The sequence below is a fragment of the Lithobates pipiens genome, unplaced genomic scaffold, assembly GCF_037356315.1.
Source record: "Lithobates pipiens isolate NorthernLeopardFrog02 unplaced genomic scaffold, aLitPip1_a1.2 Scaffold_18, whole genome shotgun sequence".
Taxonomy (NCBI): Eukaryota; Metazoa; Chordata; class Amphibia; order Anura; family Ranidae; genus Lithobates; species Lithobates pipiens.
The window spans coordinates 408,128,275-408,151,802 of record NW_027507758.1 but is presented as its reverse complement, the minus strand read 5'-3'; the positions used below and the strand labels follow the sequence as shown (position 1 = coordinate 408,151,802).

Below are 23,528 nucleotides of genomic sequence, written 5' to 3'. Positions count from 1 at the left end.
ATATACACCACTGTTTGTATGCGCTTTAACTTTTGCACAAATCAATATATACGCTTATTGGAATTTTTTTTTTTAAGTGCTCAGCTTTCTCAGCAGTGTTGTGATTAAAAGTCGACCGATATGGGTTTTTCTCTGGCCGATGCCGTTATTTAGAAATTGCGGCGGCCAATGGTCGATATATGATGCCAATTATTTTTTTGGGCCAATATGTCAGGCCGATTTTTTTTCCCCTTCATCTCATAAAATCCAACAGTTAGACCCCTTTCACACGGGGGCGTTTTTCATGCACTTTTGGGCTAAAAATAGCACCTGTAAAGTGCCTGCAAAACGGCTCCCCTGCAGTCACAGTGTGAAAACATGAGTGCTTTCACACTGAGGCGATGCACTGGCAGGATGTTAAAAAAAAAAAAAAAAAAAAAAAAAAAAAAAAAAAAGGTCCTGCAAGCAGCATCTTTGGAGCGGTGTGTACTGCTGCTCCACCACTCTTGCCCATTGAAACGAATGGGTACTGCTGTAAAGAGCCTGCAAGGCGCTTTGGCAGAGGCGCTACATGACCACATTTAAACCCTTCATCAGCCGCTAGCTGGGTTACAAGCACCCTGCTAGCAGCCGAATAGTGGCGCTAAAATTACTAAACTAAAATTAGCAGCGTTTTACCGTCAACGCCTGCCTGCTCCAGTGTGAAGGCAGCCTTAACAAGTGATAAAGAAAATTTCTTACATTTAAACAAAACAAAACTCCAATCAGTTCACTTGTATGCATAATTTAGATTAAAAATATATATTAAATATAAATATACAAAAATCAAAACTTTTGGACAAAAAAAATGGGCTAACTTTACTGTTTAATGAAAAAAAAAAAAAAAAAAAAAAAAAACTAAAGTGTCTTTTTTCCCAAAAAAATTGCGTTTAAAAGACCGCTGTGCAAATAACATGTGACATTAAATATTGCAACAAGCACCATTTTATCCCCTAGGCTCGCTGCTAAAAATATACTATATACATACATACATATAAAAATTATGTTTGGGGGTTCCAAGTGATTTTCTAGCAGAAAACACAGGATTTACTTGTAAGCAACAAGTGTCACAAAAGATTTAGTCTTTAAATGGTTAAACTGAAACACTCTTACACAGGGAGTTCAGTCTATCTATAAGTATAATCATTGTATCTCTTCTTTTCTCACACTTGGCAGGCTGCCCAGATAGGAGAGGACAAGTCTCCAGGGGAAGACTTCAGGCAACTTGAAAATTACTTCTGTAATAGAAGTCAATGCAAGTCGCGCTGATGTTTTAAATTGGCCTTTTTTTTATCCGCACAATCGGCCAATGCTAATTAGAAAATGCCAAAAATCGGCCGATATATTGGTCGACCTCTAGTTGCAATGTCGCCCACCCAGGATTTGGGCAAAAACGAAAATCTCTTAAAGGATAAAAGTTCACCTTTGAGAACACGTTGCATGATCCACCAGTTTTTAAGGTGGAACATGTAACATGTTCGCATGTTCACATTCCTGCAACCTCTCCGTGATCCCTCTTCTAATTGAGATAGTGGAATGGGGGATCATCTCCCCACACCCACTGTCACAATTTTTAAACAATGCAGAATAGTGGGGAGGAGCCAAACCCCTGATGTCAATACGCAGGCATCCAAGATCATGATGTGGAGAGCTAAAAACGCCCTACATCGACGGGGGCCTTGTTTTTTTATTACTTGAAATTTTTAATCTATTGGGTTTTAAATAAAAATATTTAAAGCGCAACCCCACTTTTGTTGAGAAAAAAAAAAAAAAAAAACATTCCCCCTCCTGGATGATCTATGTACATTGCAAGGGATTATAACAACCTTTGTGGCAGATTCCTACCTTTTGTTATTCTGAAGAAATCCATGTGTGTTTCTTTGGGTCTCTGTGCCGAGTCTAATGGGAGTGGTTTCATAATTATAAGTCAGCTGTAGCGCACTAATGAGGAAAGCATCTGGGCCTGCATCCCTTTAGGTATGTTTCTACTGGAAAATGAAATTTTTGTTGCAAGGGATGCCTGGAAATCTGACTAGTATCTTAGGCAGACTTCTTGGAAAATTGGTGAGCCAAATCACACAAGCAGGAAATGTTTCTAGGGAGTGATTTGTACACATTTTGTGTACAGAACAACTCCATGTAGCCATATTGCTTTGCATTTATAGAAAAATACAGCGGCTGCAGACTAAAAAGGAAAGGGCATTTTTAATAACATTCAATTACAATATGACTTGTATCCCAATTGTACAAGCTATGTTTTTTCTTCGCTATTTTTTTCTCCCCACAAAAGTGGAGTTAACCTTTAAATGGAGAGCACTATTGCCCAGCTTTCTAATTTTACAGGTTGCCCATGGCTTATGATCAATGAACCTACTCGGTTTGTGACAGCAATTCATGGACACGGGAGGATCGTGAAAAGGTGTTACAAAACGAGTATTATTGGCTAAAATGCCTGGAATGTTTGAGTGTGCTATGACCTTTTATGTGAGGTCAAACATTGAGGTGAGCAGGTTTTTCATCTACTGGGCACTTTACAAAGATTGAAGTTTTGATTTCACAAATTTTACTGTGTTGACTTGAACTCATGGACTGAGTATAAAGGACTTTATGTATGCCTTAGTTGCGTTAAAACTATTATTTGGTATATGATCTGCCCAACAAAGCACGTTATTCATTCACAGACGACTGAATGTAGAAACTATAACTAACACTTACCATGATGGCCAGTGGCTCTAGTTCTCTATGAGCTAACAGTATGCGGATTTCACTCTAGGTAGTTCATTTATACTGTCAGTATGAAAATATACACTTTTTTTATTATTTAGAAAGGTGAACGTGTTTTATTTTATTTTGGTCACTGCTTTATATCTAGGATTTTTTTTGCCAACTCTGAGTGGGATTAGGGCCTGGCAGTAAAGCAGACTTTCCATTTTCATAGCAGGTCTGCTTTAATTGTCTGTATGATCACATAGTCATGTGTGGCTATTGTGGAGATGAAGCGACTTTCCAGCACATTGTGAAATTGGTGGACCATGCCTGCACAATCAGGAAACCCACCCTGGGAAATACCATGCAGCCATCCCTGGAGGAAAGACATGTAGATGGGAAGCAGCTACAATGAGATTAGCAGGGCCAATGTGCAACAAAGGATAAAAAGGGAAAACAATGACTATAGTTAATCATCATAACTCTATGACACCGATTAATACAACTAAATGTCATCTACTTAGACTTCACATGTCCTGGAATGGAGGGCCGTCTGACATACACTAAAGGATGCATGGACTTGTTGGGTGGAAGTGATTTGAGGGGGGGGGGTCGGCACCTAAGATCTGGCTCCTTATAATTGAATCTTTCCATGACACCTGCAAACACATCCAGTCAAACAAATATACAGAGCGCAGAATGCCGCCTGCACACTCATCATAGGTGAGGACAGCTACACATGCAATCCTCCCCGATATCACACGGATGAAAGCAGGCGAGCCCCGTGACCCTCCCCCTCCCCCTTGCACATACTTGGCGCCGTGATGGAGGAACCACGTGTGCACCCGGATTCGCCTTCCTTGGTTACACGCCCATTTCTCCTGGGGCAGCGGTAGCCGGTTACGTAGTGGAGGATCGGTAAGAGACTAGGGGGGAAGACAAGAGAGTGCGACCCCCCCTCAGAGTTCCACAACAATCGCCCGTGGGACGCGTCGCACTTCCGGGTTAGGTGGTGTCGCTCAGTAAAGTGACGTCAAAGGGCGCTTCCGGTTCTTCAAATGGACTACGGCAGCATGGCCTTAAGGATACCGGAAGCGGTTTAAAGGCATCACGTGATAACGCTGGGGGCGGGAAGTGGAGTGAAGGCAGCGAGGTGACATGTTCTATAGACAATGATGCCTCCCACGTGACGAGCCGGGGACAATAGAGCCATCCATTCCCTGTGGAAGGGGAACCGACGCCAAGGGTGGACTCTTCACGTTAGATAATTTAATACGGACAAAGAAGCGAGTGTATATACTTCCCACTACATTTCTAACACCTACAGATGTCATATACAATTCTTAGATGTGTTGGCTGCATTACTTTCCCCCCAACCTTTATTTTCACCTGATGATTTAAGTTCTCATGCACACTAGGCTCTTCTCAATGCTTTTCCCCCAACAGTAGAGGGGCAGCGTTAAAATGGTTGTAAACCTATTACAACCGCTTTTTACTACAGGTAAGACTATAATAAGGCTTACCTGTAGCTACCCCGGATATCTCCTCAACCTACACGGTTTAGGAGACTTCCCACGTATCTACACGTGCGGACGTCATCAGTACACGGAAGCAACGGCACATTCCTGCTGTGGCTTCAGCTAGTATGCCATTACTGGCAGCTCCCGTGTGCATGCGTGGGGGTGACATAATTTGCGGGACCCGGAAGTAACTCCGGGAGCGGTGTACGAGGACCGCTGCAGGGGCTTCGCTCTAAGCTAAGTAATTCATAATGAGCTAGTATGCCATGCGTACTAGCTCATTATGCCTTTGTCTTGCAGTTTTTTTGTTTTTTTTTAGTGGGTTTACTTTAATAATGCATCTAAAGACACATTTTTCAAGTGCGTTTATCTGCCTCCAGGCATATCGAGCATTTGGAGGTTTACTAATTTCAATAGCTAGTATATTAACCCCTTCACGCCAACATAACACATATATACGACCTTCTGCCTCAAGTGGTTGTTCCACAGTTTTCTTTTTTTTTTTAGCGCCAATGGTCTGCTTTCTTTCTAATAACAACCAATGCAGCTAATCAGCTGCTCAGCTGTTATTAGAAGCCCGGAGGCCCAAGTAACCAGCCAGCATGTCCTCCGGCTGGCTGGAGAGACCCGAACGAAGCTGGAATCAGCTTTGATCGGGTCTCGGATCTAGTAACCCACAGGTGAAGTCATGACATCAATTCTGGTTTAATAGAGTCTTAAAGGTGCCAGATTAAAAAAAAAAGTAATTATTTATAACAGCCAAACGTGGAATTTTGAATGCTTTTAAAGTGTAGTTCCAGGCTGAAATGCAAATAGGCCCTGAACTATAAAGCACCCCAACCCACCCCTCTGCTCGTTTTTGGACATAATATATTTTTTTTAATAGTTTTGCACCTTTTCTAATATTTTTAAGCTGCCCTTCTGTCCTACCTTCATCACAGTGAGGTACATCATTTGCGCGATTGCTTTGGGCCCTCCTCTTTCCCCCTGCTGCTGTCTGGGACCTGTGTGTGTCCCAGAAGACTACGAGACCACTCAAAGCACAGGGCGACTCACGCATGCACAGTAGGAAACCAGCTGTGAAGCCCGAAGGCTTCACTGCCGGCTTCCTTTACTTGCAGTGCGTGTGTCGATGGACAAATCGGCTTGGGGTGCTGACAACGCAGGAACCCTGGACAGGTGCGTGTCCTTATATTAAAAGTTATCAGCTACAGTATTTGTAGCTGCTGACTTTTATTTTTTATTTTTTGTACAGGCTGGAATGCTGCTTCCAGTGCAAATGAGAGATTTGGGGTTTTATAGACCATCTCTTCGTGCTCGTGTGCAGAAGCAAACGCATATGTAAGTCGCACCCATGAATGTGAACAGTGTTCAAACCACACTTGAGCTATTGCCGCGGTCATTAGAGTGAGCACAATAATTCTAGCACTAGACCTCCTCTGTAACTCTAAACTGGTAAAAAAAATATATATATTTTTTTATTGCTAAAAGTGTATTTTTTCCACAAAAAAAAAATGTTTGAAAAACCGGTGCGCAAATACCGTGTGACATAAGCTATTCTAACGATTGCCGTTTAATTCTCTAAGGTCTCTGCTAAAAAGAAAATGTATATAATGTTTGAGGATTCGAAGTAACTTTCTAGCAAAAAATACTGATTTTAACTTGTAAGCAACAAGTGTCAGAAAAAGGCTTAGGCCGCGTACACACGGGCAGACTGTCTGGCCAACTAAGTCCGACAGACAGTCCGTCCTACTTTTGAATGAACGGACTTGACCACACACGATGAACAGACAGTCCGCTGAAAGCTTGCGCGATGACGTGTACAGCACGTACGACGGGACTAGAAATACGACGTCCAATACACTGCAATGCAACCTTCGGTCGTGTAAATCCTTTCTGAGCATGCGCCATACTTAGTCCGTCCAACTTGCCTACTCACGAGCGGACTGTCCGCTGAAACCAAAGTTGGACGGACAATATTACGGAAATTCCGAAAGACTTAGTCCGCCAGACTGTCCGCTGAAAAAGTCCGCTGAAGCCCACACACGAGCGGACTGTCCGCTGAAACGCGTTTCAGCGGACCAAGTCCGTCAGACAGTCCGCCCGTGTGTACGCGGCCTTAGTCTTCAAGGGGCTCATTTTTTTTTCTAGGCCAATGAAATAAACACTTGTAAAAAAACAGGGGGAAAACGCACTGGCAAAGAAAGCCTCTAGCAAAAACAGTCAGACATACTGTGTAATACAACTTAAAACATAAAATAAGCTAATAGTAATACCTTTTATTTTAAATGTGTCAATTTCATCAGGTGATTCCCTTGGACTCCTGGGATAACGGCATCATCGATCCCAGAAGTCCAAGGGAATCGCCTGATTCTCTTTCAGTTGACAAGTTGCCATAAGAACGGGGCGGGAACGTCTGCTGCTGCCGCCATCGCTAAAGCCAAACTGCGCTGTGCAGTGTCATCACTGGGCAGGTGTGAGTTTGGGAGGTGCATGCTGGGTAACCAGCTACACCTAAACCCGGAAATAGACATGAACGGGCTTACAGATGCCCAGAACCACATTGGCCCCTGCTTGCTTCCGAGATCTGCACTGGTAATTTTTTACAGATTAAAAAAAAAAAAACAGACGTTAAATTTGCAACAGTATCCAAATAGTAATGTACAATCTGTGCCAATCATGGCAGTGCTTTTAGAAAAAAAAAATGATTATGGTGACTGGAGCTCCGCTTTAATTGCCGAAAGACGGCTACAGCGCGGACGTTTCCTGCCAGGAAGGCGTCCCTGGACGTCCTCCTATTTACTTCCCCTCTGCGCGCCGCCGCGGACTCGCATCAGGGAAGTTCTGTGCTGGCCGTGTCCCTCAGACACATCCAGTCACAGATCGCTGTAAACAGCCAATCACAGCAGCCGTTTACAGCACGATCAGCGTGTCCAATGAGAGATGATCTCATATGTAGTGCCATCTGTCATCAGTGCCACCTGTCAGTGTCACGTGCCATCTGTTATAAGTGTCATGTGTCATCATAGCTACTTATCAGTGCCATCTGTCATCAGTGTCATCGATGCCACGTATTAGTGCCATCTGTCATCAGTGCCACGTATCAGTACCACGTGTCATTGTCCTGGTGCTCCAGGGCCTTCAAAAGTGTAATAGTTAGTCAACAAGTTAGATGTGTAATTTATGCTCCTAGAACACATGATGTGCTCCCTGCATGTTGGGCCTCTAAGTGGCCAGGCTGTTATGTGTGGTATTGTAATACTCGGGAGGAGTAGCAGAATTTATTTTGGGGTGTCATTTGTGGTATACACATGCCATGTGAGAGAAATAACCTATTACAATGACAATTTTGTGGAAAAAAAAAAAAAAATCTTCATTTTGCAAAGAATTGTGGGAAAAAATGACAACATCAAAAAGCTCACCATGCCTCTTACTAAATACCTTGGAATGTCTACTTTCAAAAAAGGGGTCATTTGGGGGGTATTTGTACTTTCCTGGCTTGTTCGGATCGCAAGAAATTAGATCGGCCACCAGTACATCAGATGTGATGAATTTTGTATGATTCACACCACAGCTTGTAGACTCTCTAACTTTCACAAAGACTAAATAATATCCACTAATTTGGGTTATTTTTACCAAAGATATGTAGCAGTCTAAATTGTGGCCAAAATTTATGAAGAAAAATTAATAATTTGCATAATTCTGTCACAGAAACAAAGAAATATGTGTTTTTTTTGTTTTAATTTTTTCGGTCTTTTTTCATTTATAGCGCAAAAAATAAAAAACCCAGAGGTGATCAAATACCACCAAAAGAAAGCTCTATTTGTGGGAAAAAAAGGACAAAAAATTCATTTTGGTACAGTGTTGCCTGACTGAGTAATTGTAAACTGTGAGAGCACCAAAAGCTGAAAATTGGTCTGGGCAAGGGGAGTGTTTAAGTGCCCAGTAGGCAAGTGGTTAAGAGAAAGTAGAGAGTGTAAAAAAAAGTAAATAACATTTTAAAAAGTAAAGTGCCCCCCGTGCTTATGCAGAAATGCATATATAGGTCCGGTACACATACGTAAACCGCGATCGCACCTCACATGTAAGGTATTTCTGAGAAAGTCACAATGAGAGCAATAATTCTAGTGCCAGACCTCCTGTTTAAAGTGGTTCTAAACCACTTTGACCTACAGGTAAGTCTAGACAACGGTGCAGGCGCGCTGAGCGTGCTGTTTAATGAATGGGATCGTGCCATCACTGATGGCTCTCACGCACATGTGCGGGAGTGACGTCATCGTGGCTCTTGCCAATCACAGCGCCGAAGCCACGATACACGGAAGTCACTCCGGGTATCATGGCGGTGACGGAGGAGGTGACCGAGGACCGCTGTGGGGGCTTCAATCTCAGGTAAGTAATTCACAATGAGCTAGTATGTATAGCCTTTGTCTTGCAGGGTGTTTTTTTTATATATATTTTTAAAACATTGCTTATGGATAACTTAAAGCGTTTGTTAACCCCAAATAAAGATCCTGTTCCCTTAAAGCATGTTATACAGCACAGTGCTTGTGCTGTGTCATTTGTCCCCCTGTAACACTCCGCTTTAATTGCCGAGAATATGTGATAATTCAAAACAGTCCAAATAAGTTTTGTGCAATCGTGACAATAGTTCTAGTCATAACAACAAGAGTGATCCAATTCCACCACCAGTGTAAAATGGACTCATGCAAATGCTGAGGGACCCTATGACGGAGTCAAATGTGCCTAGTATAGTGTATCCCCATATATCAAGCATCTAGAACTCATGTCATCAAGGAACATCTTAATAAATCACATAAAATCCAGGTACATCTCAATGGATATGGTGAAATATTATCATCATGGATATGAAACAAAGTAGACATCCACATAGTGTAAAACCATAAAGGAACTTTATTTGAGTAAAGGGTTTGGAAATACCCACATAGTATGTGATGCATTAAGCGTGATATATCAAACCAAGGCAAACAAACCATGTATGGAGAAAAATCTGGATTGTGTACACAGCAGGACAAGCCTGGCGACGGCACGTACAATAGCTCCACCCATTTTTAGCCAAGCACTCCATCCTGCCTGCATGCATGTGGTAAGGGCTGATGGATTCCAGGAAGTAAATGCTACATGAATCCTCTGCCCTAGAGCGCTTAGGCTGCTTTCACACTGGGGCGGTATTCAGGCGTTACAGCGCAAAAAATAGCGCCTGTGTAACGCCTGAAAAAAACCGGCCCCTTTAACTCCAGTGTGAAAGCCGGAGGGCTTTCACACTGGAGCGATGCGCTGGCAGGACGGTGAAAAAAGTCCTGCTAGCCGCATCTTTGCAGCGGTGAAGGAGCGGTGTATTCACCGCTCCTACCCATTGAAATCAATGGGACACCGCGGCAATACCGCCGGCAAAGCGCCGCTGCAGCGGCGCTTTGCGTGCGGGTTTAACCCCTTTTCGGCCGCTAGCGGGGGTTAAAACCACCCCGCTAGCGCCCGCACACCGCCGCTAAAACGACGGTAAAGCGCTGCTAAAAATAGCGGCGCTTTACCGCCGACGCTGCTCCCGCCCCAGTGTGAAAGCAGCCTTACTGGAGTGTTCTGGTGGGAGAGCCGCCCCCCTATCCGAACACAAAAGAACAGCAGGGGAGATTGCTGTACTAACGTCGGATTAAAATGGCCAACTGCAAAGTACTTTAATGTGTGGTCACACCCCTTTAGCACCTAATGGGTTTATATACTGTATGTATAAGCTATTTGAATGCAAGACTCCCCAGACTATTAATTTATTTTTTATTTAACCACTTCCCGCCCACGCTATAGCCGAAAGACGGCTACAGCGTGGACGTTTCCTGCCAGGAAGGCGTCCCTGGACGTCCTCCTATTTACTTCCCCTCTGCGCGCCGCCGCGGACTCGCATCAGGGAAGTTCTGTGCTGGCCGTGTCCCTCAGACACATCCAGTCACAGATCGCTGTAAACAGCCAATCACAGCAGCCGTTTACAGCACGATCAGCGTGTCCAATGAGAGATGATCTCATATGTAGTGCCATCTGTCATCAGTGCCACCTGTCAGTGTCACGTGCCATCTGTTATAAGTGTCATGTGTCATCATAGCTACTTATCAGTGCCATCTGTCATCAGTGTCATCAATGCCACGTATTAGTGCCATCTGTCATCAGTGCCACGTATCAGTACCACGTGTCATTGTCCTGGTGCTCCAGGGCCTTCAAAAGTGTAATAGTTAGTCAACAAGTTAGATGTGTAATTTATGCTCCTAGAACACATGACGTGCTCCCTGCATGTTGGGCCTCTAAGTGGCCAGGCTGTTATGTGTGGTATTGTAATACTCGGGAGGAGTAGCAGAATTTATTTTGGGGTGTCATTTGTGGTATACACATGCCACGTGAGAGAAATAACCTATTACAATGACAATTTTGTGGAAAAAAAAAAAAAAATCTTCATTTTGCAAAGAATTGTGGGAAAAAATGACAACATCAAAAAGCTCACCATGCCTCTTACTAAATACCTTGGAATGTCTACTTTCAAAAAAGGGGTCATTTGGGGGGTATTTGTACTTTCCTGGCTTGTTCGGATCGCAAGAAATTAGATCGGCCACCAGTACATCAGATGTGATGAATTTTGTATGATTCACACCACAGCTTGTAGACTCTCTAACTTTCACAAAGACCAAATAATATCCACTAATTTGGGTTATTTTTACCAAAGATATGTAGCAGTCTAAATTGTGGCCAAAATTTATGAAGAAAAATTAATAATTTGCATAATTCTGTCACAGAAACAAAGAAATATGTGTTTTTTTTGTTTTAATTTTTTCGGTCTTTTTTCATTTATAGCGCAAAAAATAAAAAACCCAGAGGTGATCAAATACCACCAAAAGAAAGCTCTATTTGTGGGAAAAAAAGGACAAAAAATTCATTTTGGTACAGTGTTGCCTGACTGAGTAATTGTAAACTGTGAGAGCACCAAAAGCTGAAAATTGGTCTGGGCAAGGGGAGTGTTTAAGTGCCCAGTAGGCAAGTGGTTAAGAGAAAGTAGAGAGTGTAAAAAAAAGTAAATAACATTTTAAAAAGTAAAGTGCCCCCCGTGCTTATGCAGAAATGCATATATAGGTCCGGTACACATACGTAAACCGTGATCGCACCTCACATGTAAGGTATTTCTGAGAAAGTCACAATGAGAGCAATAATTCTAGTGCCAGACCTCCTGTTTAAAGTGGTTCTAAACCACTTTGACCTACAGGTAAGTCTAGACAACGGTGCAGGCGCGCTGAGCGTGCTGTTTAATGAATGGGATCGTGCCATCACTGATGGCTCTCACGCACATGTGCGGGAGTGACGTCATCGTGGCTCTTGCCAATCACAGCGCCGAAGCCACGATACACGGAAGTCACTCCGGGTATCATGGCGGTGACGGAGGAGGTGACCGAGGACCGCTGTGGGGGCTTCAATCTCAGGTAAGTAATTCACAATGAGCTAGTATGTATAGCCTTTGTCTTGCAGGGTGTTTTTTTTATATATATTTTTAAAACATTGCTTATGGATAACTTAAAGCGTTTGTTAACCCCAAATAAAGATCCTGTTCCCTTAAAGCATGTTATACAGCACAGTGCTTGTGCTGTGTCATTTGTCCCCCTGTAACACCTGGCTGATCCTGTCAGTTCCTACCCTCCCCACGTATGCTGACTCCAATATATCATGGCTGCCAAGCTCTGACACTGGCATACATGTCTCCGTCATCTGCAGCCTTGCTTTGTGTCTCCTGTGTGCCCTCCTCTGCTCTCCTCTCCGCCTGACAGCTTCATGTCCACACTACCCCCTCCTGTCATGATGCTCAAATTACTGTTTATTTTTCATAATCCTCTTTTTTACTGTAATGGCCCCCTGTGACTGTGCTAAATGAAAATAATGCTGTATATACCTTTTTTTACACAGCGCTTATCTGCACTCATTGACCCGCCACTTCTCTCCTCTCTCAGCCTGACAGAAGCAGCGGGTGGGGCAGCGCCTCTCCTCTTGACTGACATCAGTGGGGGGTCCTCAGCTCCGCCCACTGCATCTGTAGGTTAACACTGACCAATCAGATGCAGTCACTGTTTGTTAGCTCCGACAGTATTCTGACAGCCCCGTGCACTGACTGGCAGAATAGAATACTCTCTGCGGAAGACTTGTCCATCCATAGCAGCACTCATATACAGCCAATCGCTGATCATGACTCAACCAGATGTTACCCTGGTCGCTCAGCAACCACGGAACAGCCAGCATCTTACAGAGTGAACAACCCAGACACAATCTCAACTAATCATTACTTGCACATCACAAAAGTAAATCAAATGCATGTCTGTCAAAAAAATGAAATAGAACAATAGGTGGATAAAAACTTACAATGATCCTTAAAGTGGACCTTCAGTCATTTTTTTAACTTTCCATCTATTAAATCTTCTGCCCTTGTTGTTTTAACTTTGGATAGTAAAACATTTTTTTTCTGCCAGTAAATACCTTATACAGCCCACTTCCTCTTTCTTGCCTGGTCATTAGCCTAGACGTATGATATCATACACAGCTCTCTCTAGAGAGAGAGAGCGAGCTTGCCAGGAAAGGAGGGGGGGTGAGTCATAAGAGGGTCAATGAGAGCTGGAGGCGTGCCTCTGTGTAAATCTAGGAAGTGAACAGGTAGCAGCTCCACCTGCCCATAGTTAAAATAGCTGCAGCCAGACTCAGTGGAGGGAGATTTTTGCAGCATATTTGGCAAGTACAGAATCACAGTGTGTGTGTGTGTGTGTATGTATGTATATATATATATATATATATATATATATATATATATATATATATATATATAAAATATAATATGCAAAGTGGAATGGCAAAGATGTTTTTATTACAAATTATTTGAGCTAAGGAAAATAAACTAAAGGTGCAGTGTGAAGTTATAGAGATAGCAAACTACTACTAGTTTGGGAATATTCCTGTACTGGACATGTCTGACTAGTTTTACTGGTCTTATAAACATGTGAGGAGGCCTGTTTTACACATTGATGTGGAGCATCCAATCCATTTCTAAAATAATGAGATTGATCAGTGATTTCTAACCACTTCCCATCCAGGCCAATTCTGACATTTCTCTCCTACATGTAAAGTTCATCATTTTTTTGCTAGAAAATTACATAGAACCCCCAAACATTATATATTTTTTTTTAGCAAAGACCCTGGAGAATACAATGGCGGTTGTTGCAACTTTTTGGGCGGGACTGCGAGCGGAGCCCAGCTGAATACACAGTACAGACGGCTCGGTCTTTTTCGGCAGCGCTCGCTAGAGAAACAGCAGGGAGGCAGGACTACGAGCGGAGCCGAGCAAGTCGGCTCGGTCTTTTTCGGCGGCGCTCGCTCGGTCTGTCTCGGCGGCGGGAAATTTAAACATGGGCAAGGCTGCAAACGGTGCTGGCCAAGCTGCAAATGACACTGCAAAGCTGCAAACAGCGCTGGGCAAGCTGCAAATGACACTGATCATTCTGCAATGATAGACAAGGCTGCAGATGCACACTGATAAGGCTGCATTGACTGGCATTTAAATGTAAGGTTTTTTTTCCTTAAAAACTTCCCTCCTAAAACTTTTTTCCTTAAAATGCCCTCCTAAACTTGGGGTGCGTGTTATACGCCGTTAAATATGGTAAACATCCCTTGTAATAGAAATATGGCACGGTCGGACCTATTTACAGTGAGATATGGGGTCAATAAGACCCCATATCTCACCTCTAAGCTGGGAAGCCTAAAATAAAAAACAAAACAAAAAAACGATCCTGGCTTCCTAGCCAAATCGGCGCCATTATTTTGAATGCAGAGGCCGGGCGTGATGTCATAACATTGCGCCCGGCCTCCGAACGATCATAGAGACTCCGGGGACGATCTGGTCTGCCGGAAATCTCTATGGTATTATCCGGGGGCCGGCGGATCCTGTGACCGACTCACCGATGGAAGCAGTGAGTCGGTACAAGCACCGGAGGGGGGGGGCGTCGCCTCCCGTAAGAACGATCAAGCGGCGGAACAGCCGCTATGATCGTTCTTATGGTGCAGGGAATTGCCGGCTGAAAACGCCGATATCTGAATGATGTCTGTGGCCTCAGGCATCATTCAGATATAACCACCGAAAGCCGAGGCCGTCCCAGGACGTCCTACCAGCGCGAAGTGGTTAACAGGACTGCGACATTGTGAAGGACAGATCAGACACCTGACAATTTTTGGAGACCAATGACACGAATACAGTAATCAGTGCAAAAAAATTGCACTGTTACTGTACTAATGACACTGGCAGGGAAGGGGTTAACATCAGGGGAGATTAAAAGGTTAAGTGCTTTCCCTATCAGTGCTTTCTAACTGGGGGATGTGCTTTCACTAAAGGAAAACAGACAATCGTGTTTCTGCTTAGCAGAAACAAAAGATCTCCATTTTCCTCTCTGGCAGAATGGCGATCTGCCTTGTTTACATAGGCAGACCGCTGTTCTGCCTCTCCTCAGAAAGATCTTGGGTAGACGGCGGACATCATGTCTGCCGGACCCGCTGATTGGCTCCCGCTGTGTCCAGTCACAGCCAGAGCAGGGTTCCGGCGGTGCGCGCCCCAGAGCTGAAAAAGAAACTCACATACAGGTATGTGATTTTGCTCTTAAGGGCCACCCTGCCACAGTAAATGTATGTGGGGTGGTCCTTAAGCTGTTAAAAAAGAAAGATAAATTGCAAAACATTCAAATGTTTATTTAAATCAGTGTTTTGGGTGTGCACTGTCCTAGTGAAGTAAGATGCTATGGTGTGTGGGCTTTGTGGATAGTGATGTGTTCTCTCTTTTATTAAATTGTATTGTAACTGTACTGTCTCCCTGCACTTTGTATAGTTATGTGCAAACTGCTGGTGCTATATAAATCCTGTATAATAATAATAACCCAACCGCCATCTTGGTGCAACAGCTCACAAAGTTTATACAAGTCCGAAGATTTAAGATTAAAAGCAAATAATTCCTATAAAGAGAGAGTTGAGGAAACCAACAAACTCGCATAACTATGACTCAGTCTTAAAGGGGTCGTAAACCCTCATGTTTTTTTCACCTTAATACATCCTATGCATTAAGGTGAAAAAACTTCTGTCAGTCTGACAAGTATGACATGTTTAGTTTATTTTTTATTTTTTAAACAATCCTTTACAATCACCTTAAAGTGGGGTGCCCCCTAAAAAAAAAAAAAAAAATAAAGGTCAGCAGCTACAAATACTGCAGCTGCTGACTTTTAATAATGGGACACTTACCTGTCCCAGAGTTCAGTGATGCAGGGGAACGAAGCCCCCCCCCCCCCTCGTTCCCCACTCCGCTCGTGGCGCCGTCATTCTAAGGCTGCTTTCACACTGGGGCGGGAGCAGCGTTGGCGGTAAAGCGCCGCTATTTTTAGCGGCGCTTTACCGTCGTTTTAGCGGCGGTGTGCGGGCGCTAGCGGGGTGGTTTTAACCCCCGCTAGCGGCCGAAAAGGGGTTAAACCCGCCCGCAAAGCGCCGCTGCAGCGGCGCTTTGCCGGCGGTATTGCCGCGGTGTCCCATTGATTTCAATGGGTAGGAGCGGTATAGGAGCGGTGAATACACCGCTCCTTCACCGCTGCAAAGATGCGGCTAGCAGGACTTTTTTCACCGTCCTGCCAGCGCATCGCTCCAGTGTGAAAGCCCTCCTCCGGCTTTCACACTGGAGTTAAAGGGGCCGGTTTTTTTCAGGCGTTACACAGGCGCTATTTTTAGCGCTGTAACGCCTGAATACCGCCCCAGTGTGAAAGCAGCCTTACTGTGGGCACCCAGCTCTGGCTTAACAGCTGGGTACCCACTGCGCATGCGCGTGCGGCGCAGGGCGCCGTGATACGCCACACAGTCATCTGGGACACGTGACAGGTCCCAGATGACTGTGTGGCACGAGGGGAAGTGATGTCACCAGCCCGGGCAATGAAGAAGGCAGACTACGAGGGATCCCTTAGCAACAGGCATTTAGAGGCGAGTGAAAAAAAAATTCGAATTAATGTTTTTTTTTTTTTTTAAAGAATTTTAAACTATTTTTTATTTTTTGGTGGCAACACCACTTTAACCACTTGCTTACTGGGCACTTAAACCCCCCTCAGTCCCAGACCAATTTTCAGCTTTCAGCGCTGATGCACTTTGAGTGACAATTACGCGGTCATACAACACTGTACCCAAATGAAATTTTTATCATTTTTTTCCCACAAATAGAGCTTTCTTTTGGTGGTATTTAGTTACAGCTCGGAGTTTTATTTTTTGCTAAACAAACCAAAAAAGATGCAAAAAAATAAAAAAATAAATCATGTTTAATAGTTTGTTATAAAATTTTGCAAACGGGTCATTTTTCTCCTTCATTGAAGTGCGCTGATTAGGCGGCACTGATAGGCTGCATTGGTGGGCACTGATGGGCTGCATTGGTGGGCACTGATGGGCTGCATTGGTGGGCACTGATGGGCTGCATTGGTGGGCACTGATAGGCTGCACCGGTGGGCACTGATAGGCATAGTTAAGGCGGCACTAATAGGCACAGATAAGGCGGCACCGATGGGCACAGATAAGGCGGCACTGATGGGCAAAGATGGGCACAGATAAGATGGCACGGATAAGTGGCACGGATGGGCACTGATAGGTACCACAGATAGATGGGACTGATGGGCACTGATAGGTGGCTCTGATAGGTGGCACTGCTGGGCACTGATGGGCGGCACTGCTGAGCACAGATGGGCGGCACTGCTGGGCACTGATGGGCGGCACTGGGGTGCAGCACCTTTGAGGCAGATTGGGTGGCACTGTGGGGTGGCACTGTGGGCACTATGGGCACTGACGGGGGGCACTTACTTTTGCTTTTATTTTATTTCAGGATGGCACTGCGGGAGGCAGGTGGGCACAGGCAGGTGGCAGGTGGTCCCTTGTATTGATGGCCGTGATCGGGACTGATGTCCCGATCACGGCCGCCGGCGATCGGCTTTTTTTTTCTCTCCTCGCGCTGTCAGCGCGAGGAGGAATAATAGCCGATTACCGGCTCCGTTCTATCACATGATCAGCTGTCATTGGCTGACAGCTGATCACGTGATAAGGGGTCGGGATCGACCCCTTACACGGATCGGTGATCAGGCGAGTCTCACGGACTCGCCGATCACAGAGCGCGCCGCGCGCGCCCCTCAGGGGGCGCGCAGGCCGCTCGTAACCGGGACCACGTCAATAGACGTAGTCCCGGAAATGTAGGTCCGCGCTAATGCCGTCATTTGGCAATAGCGTGGATCTGTAGTGGTTAACCCAAATGACAAATATGTAATCTGTGTATCTTCTCCTAAATGGAGCTGAGGGAAAGATACAGTTCTCTTCCAAACAACCAACAAAATGGTTAGCAAATGAGGGTGCTGCTGCATTCCACATCACCATCGCCTTTGTTTATAGTTTTCAAACAAAACTTGATTTCCAGGATTAGTTAAAGACCAGTTGGCACAAATTCCATTGGTATCATGGGTGCAGGATTGATGAACCACCTCCAATCCATCTTTATTAGGGATGGAAATATATATAAATGTAATATCCACCCTTACAAGAAAAAGATCTTTTGTTGGAGAGTGAAGGGTATTTGAAACAGAAAAAAAAAAAAAAATGGTTCCTAGCACAAGCAGGGAGCCCCCTGACATATGAACAAATTATGGATGCTACAGGTTGTGTAACCTCGTTGGACCCTTTAAAATTATTATAGAACTACCAACTATCAGACAACACAGAAAGCATTATTCCACTTGGACAGTCTCAGTAGTCCAGTAGAACAATGGCCCTTATCAACTGGTTTAAATATTAAAGGGGTTGTAAAGACAGAATGTTTTTTATCTTAATGCTTTCTATGCATCAAGATAAAAAGCCTACTGTGTGCAGCAGCCCCCCTAACACTTACCTGAGATCTCTCCAGTGATGTCAACGAGTGTTTCAGCCGTCCAAGATTCTCACTCCTGATTGGCTGAGACACAGCAGCTGTACCATTGGCTGCCGCTGCTGCCAATCAGGGGAGAGAGGGGACGGGCTGGACCGGGGCTCCGTTTCTAAAAGGACACAGGGAGCTGTAAGTCCGCTCGGGTGGCCCCATAGCAAGCTGCTTGCTGTGAGGGCACTGAACAGGAGGGAGGGACCAGGATCACAAAAGAGGGACCAGATAAGAGGAGGATTGGGGCTGCTCTGTGCAAATCCACTGCACAGAGCAGGTAAGTATGAAATGCATGTTATTTTCATAGGAAAAAAAGCAAGACTTTACAATCACTTTAAATTGCAGTCATTCCGTAACGATTCCTGAGCTTGTTGTTCACTCTTCTCTGGAATAGGTCTTCATCCAATTGGCCTATAGGCATGTGTAATACATCACTATTTGTAAATAGCAGTCAATGCTTCTCAAATTGCCCAAGGGGCAAAAACTCACTTTTTTACCTTCAATCCTCTAGTCTGATTAGAAGAATAGTTCCTTTGTCTGCAAAAAAATGGTTTTAAATTTTCAAAGCTCGTTCAAACTTGAGCTTAAACCGAAGTTCCACCCAAAAGTGGAACTTCCACTTATCTGACTCATTCCCCTCTCCAGTGCCACATTTGGCAACTTTCAGGTGGGAGGGGGGAGCCAGTACTTGTTTTTTACAGGCACCCTGTCCCCAGTTCCAGGAGACTGGGCCGCAGTGAAGTACGTCGGCAGCTCGGCCCCCCCTTCTGCTGGGCCAGTGAGAAACCGCTTCATGCATGCACAGTAGGGACCTGGCCTTGAATCCGAAAGGCTATACTGCCGGGTTCCCTTACCAGCACTGGCAGAGGCAGCACCTCACCAGCCGATGTAAACATTGGCTGCAGTGCCGACATCGCTGCCGACATCGCTGGACTCCAGGACAGGTAAGTGTCCTAATGTTAATAGTCAGCAGCTACAGTATGTATAGCTGCTGACTTTTCATTTTTAAAGGGGAGGGCAGAACTCCTCTTTAAATTCAAATTCAAATGGGAAGCTATTAAACCTGGCTGTTGGGCAAAGCTACAAAGTTCTTTGCTCAATAATTGATTCTCTTCAGATAGTAACAGAGTGACAAATTTATGACTGAGATATCTTGTATTCTCTTGCTTTGTATGTAGTTCCAGAGAGGGTTTTTTCTTTCACTCTGTCCCATTTGCATCACTTTCCGAGGAAAAATAATTCCTCATTGGTACTGCTCTACTCTATTTTTTTTTACAGTAAATGGAATTTGGATAGGAAAGGATGATGTGCTGGTGATACATAGTACTTTGGCTTCCGAGCATAAGGTGATGCAAGCACTAGGAAAGGTGAATGTTTCCTTCCTTTTTTCCACTTTTAACAACATTTTTTCATGCCAGAGTTGCTTTAAGAAACTCTGCTCCCTCTTTCTATCAGCAAGCACTGCAGCTCAACAAATGGCTCCCTGTGCTGTTTCCCCCACTCCCAGTCAGCTTAACAGTGGATTGCAAGAAGCTGATAACCAGTCAAATTCAGGTAGTTGCACTGCTTGCATTTGAGGTAATGAACTCTGTAAACTGAGATTTTCCAGCAAATCGGTTACTTGCCTGATAACGAGCAGAGAGCTCTGCTTCCTGGCTGGAAATTAGAAACTACTACTAAAGGGGTTGTAAAGTCTCCAGTTTCACTTTAATGGATTTTATGCATTAAGGGGAAAAACTTTCTGTGCTGCAGCTGCCCCCAGAGCTTTTTCTTACCTGAGCCAATCCGTTCCAGCGATATGCACGAGCTCAGCCGCTATCTCTGTCTGCATTGGATAGATTGATGGCAGCAGGAGCCATTGGCTTTGCTGCTGTTAATAAAATCCAGTGACGTGAGGGGCGGGACCGAGTACTGCTGTATGTGTCAAGGGACACAGCAGTGGGATTCATGAGTGTGCCCGCACGGGTACCCCCATGGAAAGCGGCTCTCTGTTGGGGCACCCAATAAAGAGGAGGAGCCAAGAGCGTTGCGGGGGTACCCCAAAAGAGGAGGATCAGGGCTGCTCTGTGCAAAACGAAACAAACCTTTACAGCAGGGGTCTCAAACTAGCGGCCCTCCAGCTGTTGCAAAACTACATATCCCACGAGGCATTGCAAGGCTGATAGTTACAAGCATGACTCCCACAGTCAGAGGCATGATGGGACTTGTAGTTTTGCAACAGCTGGAAGGCCACCAGTTTGAGACCCCTGCTTTACAGTCACTTTAAATGCAACCCCAATTCCAAAAACGTTGGGACACTGTGCAAAATATACATAACAGAATGCAATGATTTGCAAACCGTAGACACCCATATTCTATTCACAACAGACAATATAATACATGTCAAATGTTTAAACTGAGAAAATGTACCATTTTAAGAACAAAAAGAAGGTAATTTTGAAATTGATGGCAGCAAACGTCTCAAAAAAGTTAGGACAAGGCCATGTTTTCCACAGTGCAGCACCCCCTCTTCTTTCAACAACACTCTGTAAACGTCTGGGAATCTGAGATCGGTTGCTGCAGTTTTGGGAGAATATACAAAACACTGCATGTTTTATTAAAGAAAGAGGAAAACATATGAAGGACTTCATTGACAGGTTGATGTGTTTTACATCAAGCATGCTGTCCAGTATAGTAAAAGTGCAATCAAAACTTGTCTGCATAGTTTTCTGGAAGAGTAACTTTAACCACTTCAGTCCCCCAAGGATTTACCCCCTTCCTGCCCAGAGCACTTTTTGCGATACGGCACAGCATCGATTTAATTGACAATTGTGCAGTCATGCGACGTTGCAACCAAACAAAATTATTGGCTTTTTTTTCCCACAAATAGAGCTTTCGTTTGGTGGCGTTTGATCACCTTTGCGGTTTTTATTTTTTGTGCTATAAACAAAAAAAGAGCGAAATTTTGAAAAAACACATTATTTTTTTACTTTTTGCTATAATAAATATCCCCAAAAAAATATAAAAAAACACTTTTTTTCTCAGTTTAGGCCGATATGTATACTTCTACATATTTTTGGTAAAAAAAAAAAAATTGCAATAAGCGTATATTGATTGGTTTGCGCAAAAGTTATAGCGTCTACAAAATAAGGGATATATTTATGGCATTTTTATTATAAATTTTTTTGTATTAGTAATGAGCGGTGATCTGTGATTTTTATCGTGACTGAGACATTAATGCAGTAGTCCGCCGTTTTTTTTTTTTTAAAAAAGCCAGCAGCTACAAATACTGCAGCTGCTGACTTTTAAAATAATGACACTTACCCGCCCAGCGCGCCCGCGATGTCGGCACCCGAAGCCGATCTCTCGATCGTCTCTCGGGTGCTGCCGCCGCCATCTTGGGTATGGGAATCAGGAAGTGGAGCCTTTCGGCTTAATTTTCCGGTTCCCTACTGCGCATGCGCGAGTCGTGCTGCGCAATAAGGATGGTCCCCGCTGTCTCTGGGATCCGTGCGTTTCCCAGCAGGCAGCGGGGGACCTTCGGAAAGGGGCGTAGATTCTGCGGAAAGGGGCGTACCTTCTGCAGAATCTACGCCGGAAGTGGGTGCAGATACCTGTACTGTACAGGTACCTGCACCCCCCTCCCCCCTGAAAGGTGCCAATTGTGGCACCGGAGGGGGGGAGGGTTCCAATGAGCGGAAGGTCCACTTTAGGGTGGACCTCCGCTTTAAGGCGGACACATCAGACACTTTTGATACCATTTTGGGACCATTGTCATTTATACAGCGATCAGTGCTATAAAAATACACTGATTACTGTGTAAATGACACTGGCAGGGAAGGGGTTAAACACTACAGGCAATCAAGAGGTTAAGTGGGTCCTAGGGAGGGATTCTAACTGGGGGGGATGGGCTACCACTGAGATGACAGCAATTACTGCTCCCGATGACAGGGAGCAGTAGATCTCTGTCATGTTGCTAGGCAGAACAGGGAAATGCCTTGTTTACATAGGCATCTCCCTGTTTTTCCGCTCCGTGACACGATCGCAGGCTCCCCGGCGGACAGTCACGGAGTAGGTGGCGTGTGCACTCCCACAATGACGCAATTTAAAGGGGACATACCTGTATGCGCATTTGTCCAGCCGTGCCATTGTGCCGATGACCGGGAGCAGTAGATCTCTGTCGCAGGCAGAACAGGGAAATGCCTTGTTTACATAGGCATCTCCCTGTTCACGGAGTACATTGGTGGTTAAAAGTATTGAGGTCTGTGGATCAGCATGACAACCGAGCAATTCAAATTTTCAGGAGGAGAGGTCAGCAATGAAAGTCTACAAGCTTTCCATGGTATCATTTACTTAAATATATAAAATTTTATTCCAAAACTTTCAGAAAAATTATGAGAACTTCTGAAGCTAAGATATAAAGTACTGTAGTACTAGGTCAAACTTAGTGTTGGATATAGCAGGCTAGGTTAAAATTGCCATCAGTATTTTTTATTTTTTGCCTTCTGTGTCTCATTAGGTACATTTCCTTTTATTTCCTGTACTACAGACTCAACAGGAAAAAAAAGGAGTATCTTTCAAATTGGAGTGAAACCCCCCCTTAGAAAGTAGTCAAGGGAACAAGTGTCACCAGAGAAATATTTGCCCTTTATTCCAATTCTGAAGGCTATTGAAAATTTGTATTTACCCTGACTGATCAGGGCAATTAGATCTCCCAAGAGAAACGGACAACAATAAAAACCTGACCGTTGTTTCTAATAAGTCACCCCTATTAAATCTTAAAAAAAAAAAAAAAAAAGTTTAACCTTTAACTTTATTGCAGTTCCCCTCAAACATGTCTGGATTTTGGGGAGGTATGTACAATGCTGTAAAGAACACTTTTCTCAGTGGCTGGCATCCAGAGATCTTCTGTAAACCCTGACCTCCTGGCAGCTAGTTCCTCATGCTGGGAACATATCCAGCCCCTAAGCGAAGCTCAACAACATACTGGGAGTTGGAACATTTCCATCCTTATCTATGGGGTTGACTACTCCAATAAACATGCTGTAAATTGGTGTTGAGGGACCAAAACAAACTGCCATGAGGCAGGAACTTACAGCAGAAAGCATGGCAGTCATGGAGGCTAGTGTAGCTTACGGCATTACCACTTAAAGCAGTATTAAACCCAAAACCAAACATGTAATATATTACAGCTTACCAAGCTTTAGATGTGGTTGTTTTAGTTTTCTTTTCCCCCGTTTTTTCACCTGGTGATCTGGCCAGGTTAATGCCAATATAACTCCACCAACTCAAAAAATGCATAACTCTGAAAAAGC

At 44.3% G+C, this 23,528-nt stretch overlaps 1 protein-coding gene across 5 annotated transcripts in view; it reads right to left on the bottom strand.

The window, feature by feature from the left end:
- TBL1XR1 (TBL1X/Y related 1) overlaps positions 1–23,528 on the bottom strand; it is a 233,468-nt gene that overhangs the window by 151,785 nt on the left and 58,155 nt on the right. For 2 of the 5 annotated variants that reach the window (XM_077487948.1, XM_077487945.1), the window contains exon 1: positions 3,538–3,755. The exons of 2 other annotated variants lie outside the window; for them this stretch is intronic. The gene's annotated coding sequence lies outside the window, so the exon portion shown is untranslated. Of the gene's footprint in view, positions 1–3,537; positions 3,757–23,528 lie in introns of those variants that run through there. One more of the 5 variants, XM_077487949.1, reaches the window with a different exon arrangement.